Consider the following 10,092-nt stretch of genomic DNA (forward strand, 5'->3'; position numbering starts at 1 on the left):
GACACACACACACACACACACACACACACACACACACACACACACACACACACACACACACACACACACACATAGGCTACAGCCCTTCAGGGAACAAACTATTCACTGCTCCATCACTTACAGTCATGAAAGATAATCACACATGACTTGGTGAGGCAGAGCAGAGCTTCCTGACACACACACACACACATGAACATGAGAACTGGGCAGGGATTCAAAGACACAGATTGAAGGTGATTATAATTCACAGTGAAGTCTGGCTGGTTTAGCTATCACCAGCTCATCCATCTATTTGTGTGTGTGCATGTGTGGTGGAGCACTCATCAAGGTAGCAGGGGAAGAACACACAGCGGAGGTATAAATCACAAAGATAGGGGAAGTGGGGGGAAGAAATCGAGCCTACGCATCAAGGAAGAGGTGAATGAAGAATGGATGGAAGGAACAAAGAGAAGGGTGCTGCTGGAGGACAATAAAAAAGAGGAGGGAAAATAATGTACAGGCTAGCACAGTGTGTGGTTCACTAAACAAAATGGATTCAGTTAACGTAAACAGTAATAACTTACACTCAGGTCTACCACAGGAGGAGAAAAGAAGAACAATAAAACAATGTAAACATAAGTGATGATTTTTCTCAAATATGGAAATTGTCTTTGCATCACCCAGATCTTTATCATTTCAGTCACTCTAAAAATTTGTATTTCTGGTAAATGAAATATTTTATTATTATACAGTGGCCACAGAGAGTATTTATTTATGAGTGGCTAACAGGTGTGGTATTGCATTGTAGAAAAAGTTGAACCAGGTTCAACATTTATCATCAAAAATGCAGGATCTGAGGTGCCGCTGTAGCTCACTTGGTGGAGCGGGCGCCCCGTGTACTAAGGCTGAGTCCTTACTGCAGCGACCCAGGGTTTGTATCCGACCTGTGGCCCTTTGCCGCATGTCATCCTCGCTCTCTCCCCCTTTCATTTCTAACTCTCTCACTATCAATAAAGGCATTAAAACAAGCCCAAAAAATAATCTTAAAAAAAAAAAGCAACATCTTAAAGAGATAGTTTGGGTGTTTTGAAATTGGGTTGTATGAGGTACTTATCTATAATCGGTGTATCACCTACAGTGGATGACGGTCGGCACGCCACCAGTTTTGGAGCAGACAGGAGTTACCACACGGAAGCAAAGCGACGTACTGCTGTGGACGAGGCCAGCAGCAAAACGTATTTTAGCCACCTAAAAGAAAGGCGGAGGTGAATTCAGCCCAACCTTTATTGAAGAGATGATCAAATGGAGCTGAGACTTTTTCAACCCTTTTTTATTCCTCTTTCGTCCCAGCAGAAGCTCATGAAATCATATTGATGCAGTGATATTGTTGGAACCCTCGAGCAATAGTTCCACAGACTATTGTAGTCTCTGATCTATATGGAATCAGTCACCAAAGGACACGTGGCAGTGACCGCTCTCTTTCAGTGGAAAAGTTAGAGAAAAATATAGACACTGGAGAGTTTCACACAGAATCCAATGTGCTTTATTGAAAGAAATGTTGATGATTGCACATTTCCTGTAATATTTCAACATTGGAATCCCCGTTGAAATGTTAATTACAGCCAGTTAAAGGAAATGATAGTAATATGTTTATACAGGTTGTATTTTTAGGGTGAGACAATACGTCTAAACTCTGTCAAACTCTCTGTGAATCCCCCCGGTGGAAGCCAGGTTTCACTTTCCAGACGTGCGAGGTTAAAAGAGGAGAATCATGTTTTTGTTTCTTTAAGTGTTGAGAAGTCAACCTCTCATCTGTCTACTCCACTCTACTTTACAGAGATACCAGTGGGAGGAAAAGCCTTAGTACTGAGTGACTTTAAGTTGATTTCCGCAGTATGTCGGTACATTTCACCACTGATACTTTTTTATTTTTCAAGCTGAGACTCGTGGATTTCATGGCAGCTCCTTTCAAAAGTGTGTTTGCACGTGTACCACACACACCGATTCAAATGACAAATAGAAGTGTGTGTGAGAGGGCTCCTCTGCTGTGGACCCGCGACACATCTTTGCCACATATTTTTATTGCTAATCGATGTAGATGACACCATTTTTTACACGCTGTCACAGATGATCGATGGGAATTATGCCATGCTTTTTAACTGTCACCGGTAATCAATGAGGGCGGCGCCATCATCTGCATCTCCTGATCATTACATCTGGTGATCAATAACAAAGCTGGCTGGGGGATGACACATGATCATCATACTGGCAGTCCATGATGATAGTTAGATATGTATATGTGCGTGTGTGATGTGAGAGATGTGTGAAGCCGAATGGTAGACAGACGGAGGGAGGGAACCCATAAAAATAAAATACAGACAAAGGTGGCTGGAAAGAATTTGACACTAGAGAGACACTAAGCTCAGGAAGTGGAAAGGCCATATTTCAAAGCATCATTCTGCCAAGGCTGCAGACGGTACAGTAGACAACACAACCTCCCTCCCTTCCTTCCTTCCTTCCTTCCTTATCTGTCTAGGTGCTCATAGTGAGGCCTTGAGTGGGTCATCAAGTGCTTTACGATGTGTCTAAACCCTTTTCCCCACAAATCAAGTCCTACATGATTGCACTATTTTCTGCCAAAGTATTTTGCACGAAAGATTTAATTACTTTTTCTTTTTTTTTTATCTGTGAAGTGGGCACAGCTCTGGTGGAACAAGGTGATGCAATTTATTTCTGTGCTGCACCAATTGGACATTAACAATAAGTGTTGTGAGGTTTGTAACTGTATTTAAAGGTGCACTATACGATATCCAGAGCATTAATATAGCAGCAAACAACTACTGTATTTGCTATGTAAAGATATAGTGGATTAATGTCTACCTGAGCAGAGAATGAAGTCGCTCTACTTCTGTGTGTGCTATAATCCGAGCGTCTCTGTGCTTTGTTTACATAGCCGGGCCTGTCTATAAGTGCCTGTGAGCGTGCTCCACTGGTCTGCAGTGCACTGCACCCGACCGATAGCGCCATCACGGAATAGTAGCACCCACCCTTCAGTTCCCCTTCAGGTAGACACTGTTATCTGTCAGCACTGTTGTTGTTTGCACTGTTAGCGCTGTTAGCTGCAACGTTGAGAGCCCATATCCATGTTGAGAGCCGTACAATAATAATATAATAATATATTAGATTTATATAGCGCTTTATAGTAATCTCAAAGACGCTTGTGTGAGACAGACAGGAGACGAACGACAAAAAGCGACATACACAGGCACAATTACAGATGGCAACAGAAATGCTCCCAATCTCGCATTTAGCACCTTTTAAAGTTGCGTTTATTGATTTTTTTGGCCACTTAGGGCAGTGCGACATGGTATAAACTACATATTATCTCCTATAAAGTTGATATGCTGAGCGTGTTTGCAAACAGTTGCCTATTTGCACATCCATCAGATACAGAGGAGCATTAGCATTCATTGGGAGTCATCTTTCTGGCTTTCTGTCAAGTCCAATTTTACATTCCACCAAATCTTGAGAGAGATATCTGGTTCTTTAGCTGTTAAATATGCTGCTATGGTTCCTGCCTAGTTGCTAAATTTCTCTGTCTGCTGGAAAAGGACATTGTTGAGAGCAGCGATAGTGAATCAAAACAGTAAAGTCCTGTGCTGTAAAACCAAAACAATGAGCTGAAAGATGCTAAAATGCTCCATAGAGTTTAAGGGAACTGCAGTCGGGTGCTAATTCTCTGTGGGTTTGTCACTATTAGAAACCCTTTTCACTTTAATAAACATAGTTATTTCATTCATTTTTAATATAAAGATATTGTTCAGAGCAGATTTAAAACAAAAAAATAAGATAAAAGTTTACTTACTAGCTTTATAAAACTTTTAACCAGGGCTCTTTGCTCATGTTTCATGTTTTATTGACACCACTGTCAAAACAGATTAAATCACACACACAGTCCAGTAAAAGCAAATTAGCTGAATGTTAAACTTGTATTAATTGTGTTGTTTTTTTTCCCAAACTTTGATTTTGATTGTTACTTATTTATTAATGGTTATTTAATGCTATTGAGAAAGGGCTAAAACCAAGATTTCAGGTGCCTTGAAATGTCAGTTTTCCCTATCTCTGTCTCTTTGCATACACGAGTATGCATTTGTGTCAGCATCACTCATCCCTCACAACATAATCACGGGTGATTGGGAAGTCTGCGGTGCTTTCATCAGTGGTAGATCACGTAATAATTAAGGTTTCCTTTGCAACTACTGTTGATATTATTTTAGAAGCAGAGTGAATCACTCTTTCTGTTCAGTGGAAGAGGATATGCCAATGCACTGACATGTACTAGGTGTGGTGCTCCTGTAAAAACATGAACAATTTACTGTTTCTCTTGTCTCGGTTCTCACCAGTGACCGTGTGAGCACAGGGGTGATTTATTTTATTTACTTAACCAGGATGAACCTTAAAACCAGGGCCAGCTTCCCCTCTAGAGTTTTACAAGAGTAGAAATGTGCTGAAAATCTCTGTGAGAAATAACCGTTCATCTTCTTCTCATTAGTATTTGTATTGTAGCCTGTCTCTAATATGTTGTAATATGTTTCATTATAGAAAAGGAAACGTTTCCCCAGTCTCATTCCCCCTCTCAGATAGCCAGAAAACTTCTTAAAGTTGTTATTTTAACCTTCGTGACTGACAGCTCTTTTTCATCTATGAACAATTGCATCTCGTTGAACCTTGAAAACAAGGCAAGACTTATTCCCTCGACTTCCTGCTTGGCACACTCGCTTTAACCGTTGACCTGACATTCTCCACATGAGATAACTATGAAAATATCTCGCATCCTTTTTCCCCGTTCACGCACCAAGAGATAGAGCAACAGAGACGAGTAGAAAACCGCGACGCGGAGGAAGGAGACGGATCGAGAGTGAATGAGGGACGTAGCAGTGGAATAGAAAGAGGCAGACGAACTAACAGAGACCACACAGCAATCAGGCCAGTCACAGACCATCACCGAGAGGTGACCGAGCCATCTGTGTCTCTGTCTGCCTGTAAAATGACTTGCCATCACAACAGGAAATAGCCAATATCGCACTAATACACTGAGGCAACACACAGAAAGCCCTGATGGACATCTCTACTCCGACACTACTTTCTGTTTGTGGGCTTGTGTTGTAGTCAGTGCTGTATCGTACATCTTTAGTTTTATATCTTAAGTCTATGGACAAGTGGGTTTTAACTGTGCAGCGGCTGTGGCTCAGAGGTAGAGTGGGTCGTCCACTCATCGGAAGATCGGCGGTTCAATCCCCTGTTCCTCCAGTACACATGTCGAAGTGCCCTTGAGCAAGACACTAAAACCCAAATTGCTCCCGAAAGCTGTGCCATGAATGAGCAATAGATTAAATCCTGATGAGCCAGTCCGTTTGCAGTAAAAGGCATACGAATGCCACGATAATGCGCGAGGCAATAAGAGCGACTTTCTTGATTTTCTCGTCATTTGCACGCCATGTAGTTCGATTGACTGCAATGTAAACGCATCCATGTAAATATGCTACAGTCAGTGGTAGTGAGTATGAATGTGTGGGTGAATGTGTAAAATGCTTGGAGTGATCAGAAGACCAGAAAAGCACTATATACATGCAAGTCCATTTACCATTTAACTTCAACAAGGCACCGACTGGATAATGAAAGAAACAGAAACAGTGTTTGATCAAGACTAATTCCGAAATGAAACACAGAACGAGCAACTTAATACTGCAAGAAATAATGGCTCAACTCCTGGACAGAGTTTGAATTACTCTGCTTTAATAATGTGGAACTTGGACTTAATGTTATTTTATTGGGCGTACTCTGGGGAAGCTGTGTGTGAGTTTGGGTGTGTGTAATACATTCATGATGGATTGAGTCTGTGGCTTTATAGATCTACACGGTGATTTATGGTGCTGCTGGATTGAATAATGAATGTGTGTATGTGTGTTTGTGTGTGGATGTGTTGCTGGAAGTCTGTAGTGTGTCTGCGTATGCGTCTCTGTGTCATGACCTGACAGTTGATCGTGAATAATGCTGGTAATCGATAGCTTCACTGATCCTTGACCACTGTGGAAGGCTGGAGAGGATCGACAAGACATGTATACACACACACACACACGCACCAACGTATCCTCATACAACTGTTCGTATGATATTGTTCTCCTGCGAATGTCAAGCAACACGTGTCAATTTCTGCTCATTACATGCATACAGGCTTTTCAAAATAAGTTTCTGTCTTCACAGGAAACAACTTCCTTAAGTTTAGGCAAGAAAACTACTTAGTTAGGTTTAGGAAAAGATTGTTTTTTGGCTTTAAATAACTCCGGAAGTGGTAACTTAAGTACGTAACTTATGTCACAAATATCAACGTTGCAACCTCCCTACCAAGCCCCCAGGAAGAGCGCCGGGCTTTGAAGCAAATTTTCGTAGCGGGCCAAACAGAGATACTACAACTTCCGTGTCCGTCACGTGATGCCAGTGGGCCCAAAAATACTTTTCCCTTAGACTTAAATTGGGAAAGAGATGTTTGTAACTCAGCGGATAATTTGTATTGAGGTAACTCAACTTCCAGTACAAACACTTGAATAGACCTTATTTAAATCATTCATCAATCCAGAGTTATTTCCCTTCCTCTGTCCATGTGAATGAGACCCAGACCGAGATCTATGAGCCCAATTGATGAGGAAGATCGCCGGATGATCCAAGCACTTTATCACCGAGCCATTTTGGCTTCATGCGCTACTGAGCAACTTTCATAGGAATGAATGGGAGCCCGCCTCCCACGCTGTATCCAGTTCTCTTTATACATCCATTCTCCCTACGCGGGTGCATTACTCTTCATAGGTATTGCTATGAACAGTGTATGAAACCAGCCTGCACACACTCACACACATCACGATCCTCTTCCTCCCCTCCCAGAAACACTTGCAGTGGGACAGCATTGCAAAGTCCAGTCTTTCTCCTTCTGTCTTTTAAAGCAAGAAAACAGACCTTACACTATGTTGATTGGTTAAACAGAAGAGGAGGAGGAGGAGGAGGAGGAGGAAGAGGGAATTTACAGCCACCTCCAACACAGGTTCACTGTTGTTATACTGTCCTGCACCTCTAGGTGGCACTGTTAAACAGCAAACCATCTATTGAGGCAGCATGTCTGGATTAGTTTGCTGCATAGTGTGTGGACTTTACTTTTTGCACATAAAGGACATGTGATGAACAGAAGCACGGGGAGCTGATATACACTAAGTGAGACACATTTTCAAATATTAAGTTTACACAAAATAGTTTACCTTGCATTTCAGGTTTATATGAATCCTAACATATGAATCCTAACATCCAGCACACATCACATAATGAGTAGTATCAAATAACATATCAAGACTGGTTGTAATAGGCTACCAAAAAAACAGTGTTTTCTTATTTTCGGTTTGTACAGCATGTTTCCCAAATGATGAAAGCTAAATATCAAAGGTCTTTTCTTAGTCTGACTCTTTCTCACTCACTCTTTGTGACTGTGTGTGTGTGTAGGCGTGTGTAGGCGGTGGATCACACAAATGAGCATACAACTGTGAACTGGAGCTTGATTTATTTTGCCAGCAAGTTCAACAAAAGGCAGTTTCCTCTGTTTTCTAACATAAAAGTGGGCTGAGACTCAGTCTTCCCCCTTTATGTTTCCCCTCTCTCTCACTTCCAGTATATGTGGTGGTCCGTAATGTCAAATTATAGTTAACCCATAGACACCCTACTGTACATAAACACAACTACACACCGCCAGTAGAAGATGGATAGTTCTCCGGAGTAATCAGGCATGGATGTGCACACACAGGAGCCGACTTGTGTTGGACTCCTGCCCGACTGTCCTCTGAGGAGAGCGTGCCCTTTAGCCCACATAAGAAGCAGACAGTATTCCTGCATGTGTCCAGGTGTCATCATTTCTCATGCTGCTGAGTCGCGGTCATGAAGCTGCTGAGCTGTTGGCGGCAGACAATCGAGGTCAGACCAGATGCAAGTAGCTTGCTGATGGTGTGAACAACACATGGCTTTCCATCTCAAGTTAATTTGACTTCACTGAATTTCACTGAATGAGAATTAACCCTCATCCCACTGATGAACATTAAGGAATGATTTCGTTATGTACTCTAGAAACAACATGTGGATTTTGTGTACTCAGCTATCATGATGCAAAACTCAAGAGCAGTCGGGGATGGTGTGCCCTTTTGTTTCCATTTAAGCATGTGCCCTTTTAAAGAGCACTTTTCTCTCATTGCGCTCTTTCTCTGTCATACATAACCACCGGACGCAATCTGGCATTTGCGAAATGCACTTTTTTTTCTGCAAAGACTGTATAAAATATGGTCGCAGTAGTCTCCATGACATCAGCCGTAGGTTTCTGAAGAGCCATTGTGAAGCTCAGAGCGAGTGGCTGCAGGCGTTGCCATCTTGGCCTAACTTCCGGCTAATCCAAAAATGGGCAAAGAGGTGGATCATCGGTGGAGCTGAGGCGGCACGGTGATGGAGCAAAGCAGACAGCTAGCAGCTAACAACCAGAGTCGGCACCCACCTGTCACTCAAAGCGACCATGCCCTCAATTATGCCTAACTTTAAGCCTTAATATAATTCAAACGGGTGAGTTATATACAAATTCATCCCTGTGTAGTTGTCATGAACGGAGACATTAGCTATAGAATAAACACTTATTTTTACCAGGCTGTAAACATGTTTATTTCTGCTGTAAAGTTGGTCATTTTAACATGGGGGGGGGGGGGTCTATGGGGATTTACTCTCTTTTTGTGGCCATTTGATGAAATGCAGTTTTTGGCACTTCCACATTGGCTTCATTTCTCAGCACCAGAAGTTGCCGCTTGATTTTCTGCAGTAACCTCATGCTGCATTACTGGGTGTGACTGCAAAGCCTGACCAGTAAAGTCATCACAACATTTTACATTTTCAACAATCCTGCCTGTCTGCCCACACTAAAAGCCTGTTGGTTTATACCACGCTGTTTCAAAAGGAAAAGGAATCAGATTATACCCAGATGGATTGCTAAGGATGCAAAACACACACACACATAGTCACCTTTAATTTCACATTTATGTGCAATATGTGTCAGATAAAGGAATAACTCAACGCACAGACACACATTGTGTCCCCATTAGCCATAAACTCTGATTTACACTCCTGATAAAGCACCTGAGAAGACAATATAGGACCACCGAACACACACACACTTGGCTACGAATTCCTGGCAGCACACACTCATCATATTGGTACTTGATAATGTGATAAAGAGAGCACAGCCTCATACCACACACACACAAACAGGACAGCAGAGTACTCACAAACACACATTAGTATAGTTTAGTGAGCCTCCATGCATACAGACTACCTGTTTAAACCAATCATTACAGCGCCGCTGGCTCATATGTAACACTGAGGAGAGGAGGGGTGGTAGATGGATGGAGGGAGCCAAAGAGGGTTGGGTCAGGAGAAGGAGGGGAAGATGGATTGACCATAAGCAGCAGAGAGGAACAGATTGTTGGCTTAAAACTGCTATATCACAAAGACAGCTCATAATACAGAACTAGACTGTAAGGAGAATATATAGGGAGTGCTGTGTGGTAAAGGGAAAGAAGTGTGAGACAAAAGACCATAGGTGGACGAACAATTTAACTACCAAGCAACATGACAGTTTTCTTGACAGCGTCAAAGTAGAGTACGTAGTACGTTTATCATATAATTTTTAACCAGTGTAATGTATGTTACAGACTATATCTTGGTTATTTTATACATGAATAGATGCACCGTGAGAGTGGGATGTAAAGGAGGACATGGTGAGAGGACAAGTGTTTTGATTTAAGGCTTGATAAATGGGAAGAATGTGTAACGCAGAGGCAGGGATGGCAGGGATGGCAGGGTGTGGCGCTGCGGACAGTCAGGAGAGAGAGGGAGAGAGAGAGAGATGTAAGGGTGAGATAAAGAGGAATGAAAAAGTGTAGGAGTGGGAGGGATCAAGCCGGCTGGACGGATGGCTGGTGTGAGGAATAATGTGTTGCAGGAGGGAGAGAGAGAAGAGGTAAGCACACAGGAAGAATGAAA

This window comes from Sebastes fasciatus, chromosome 14 (genome assembly GCF_043250625.1).
Source record: "Sebastes fasciatus isolate fSebFas1 chromosome 14, fSebFas1.pri, whole genome shotgun sequence".
Taxonomy (NCBI): Eukaryota; Metazoa; Chordata; class Actinopteri; order Perciformes; family Sebastidae; genus Sebastes; species Sebastes fasciatus.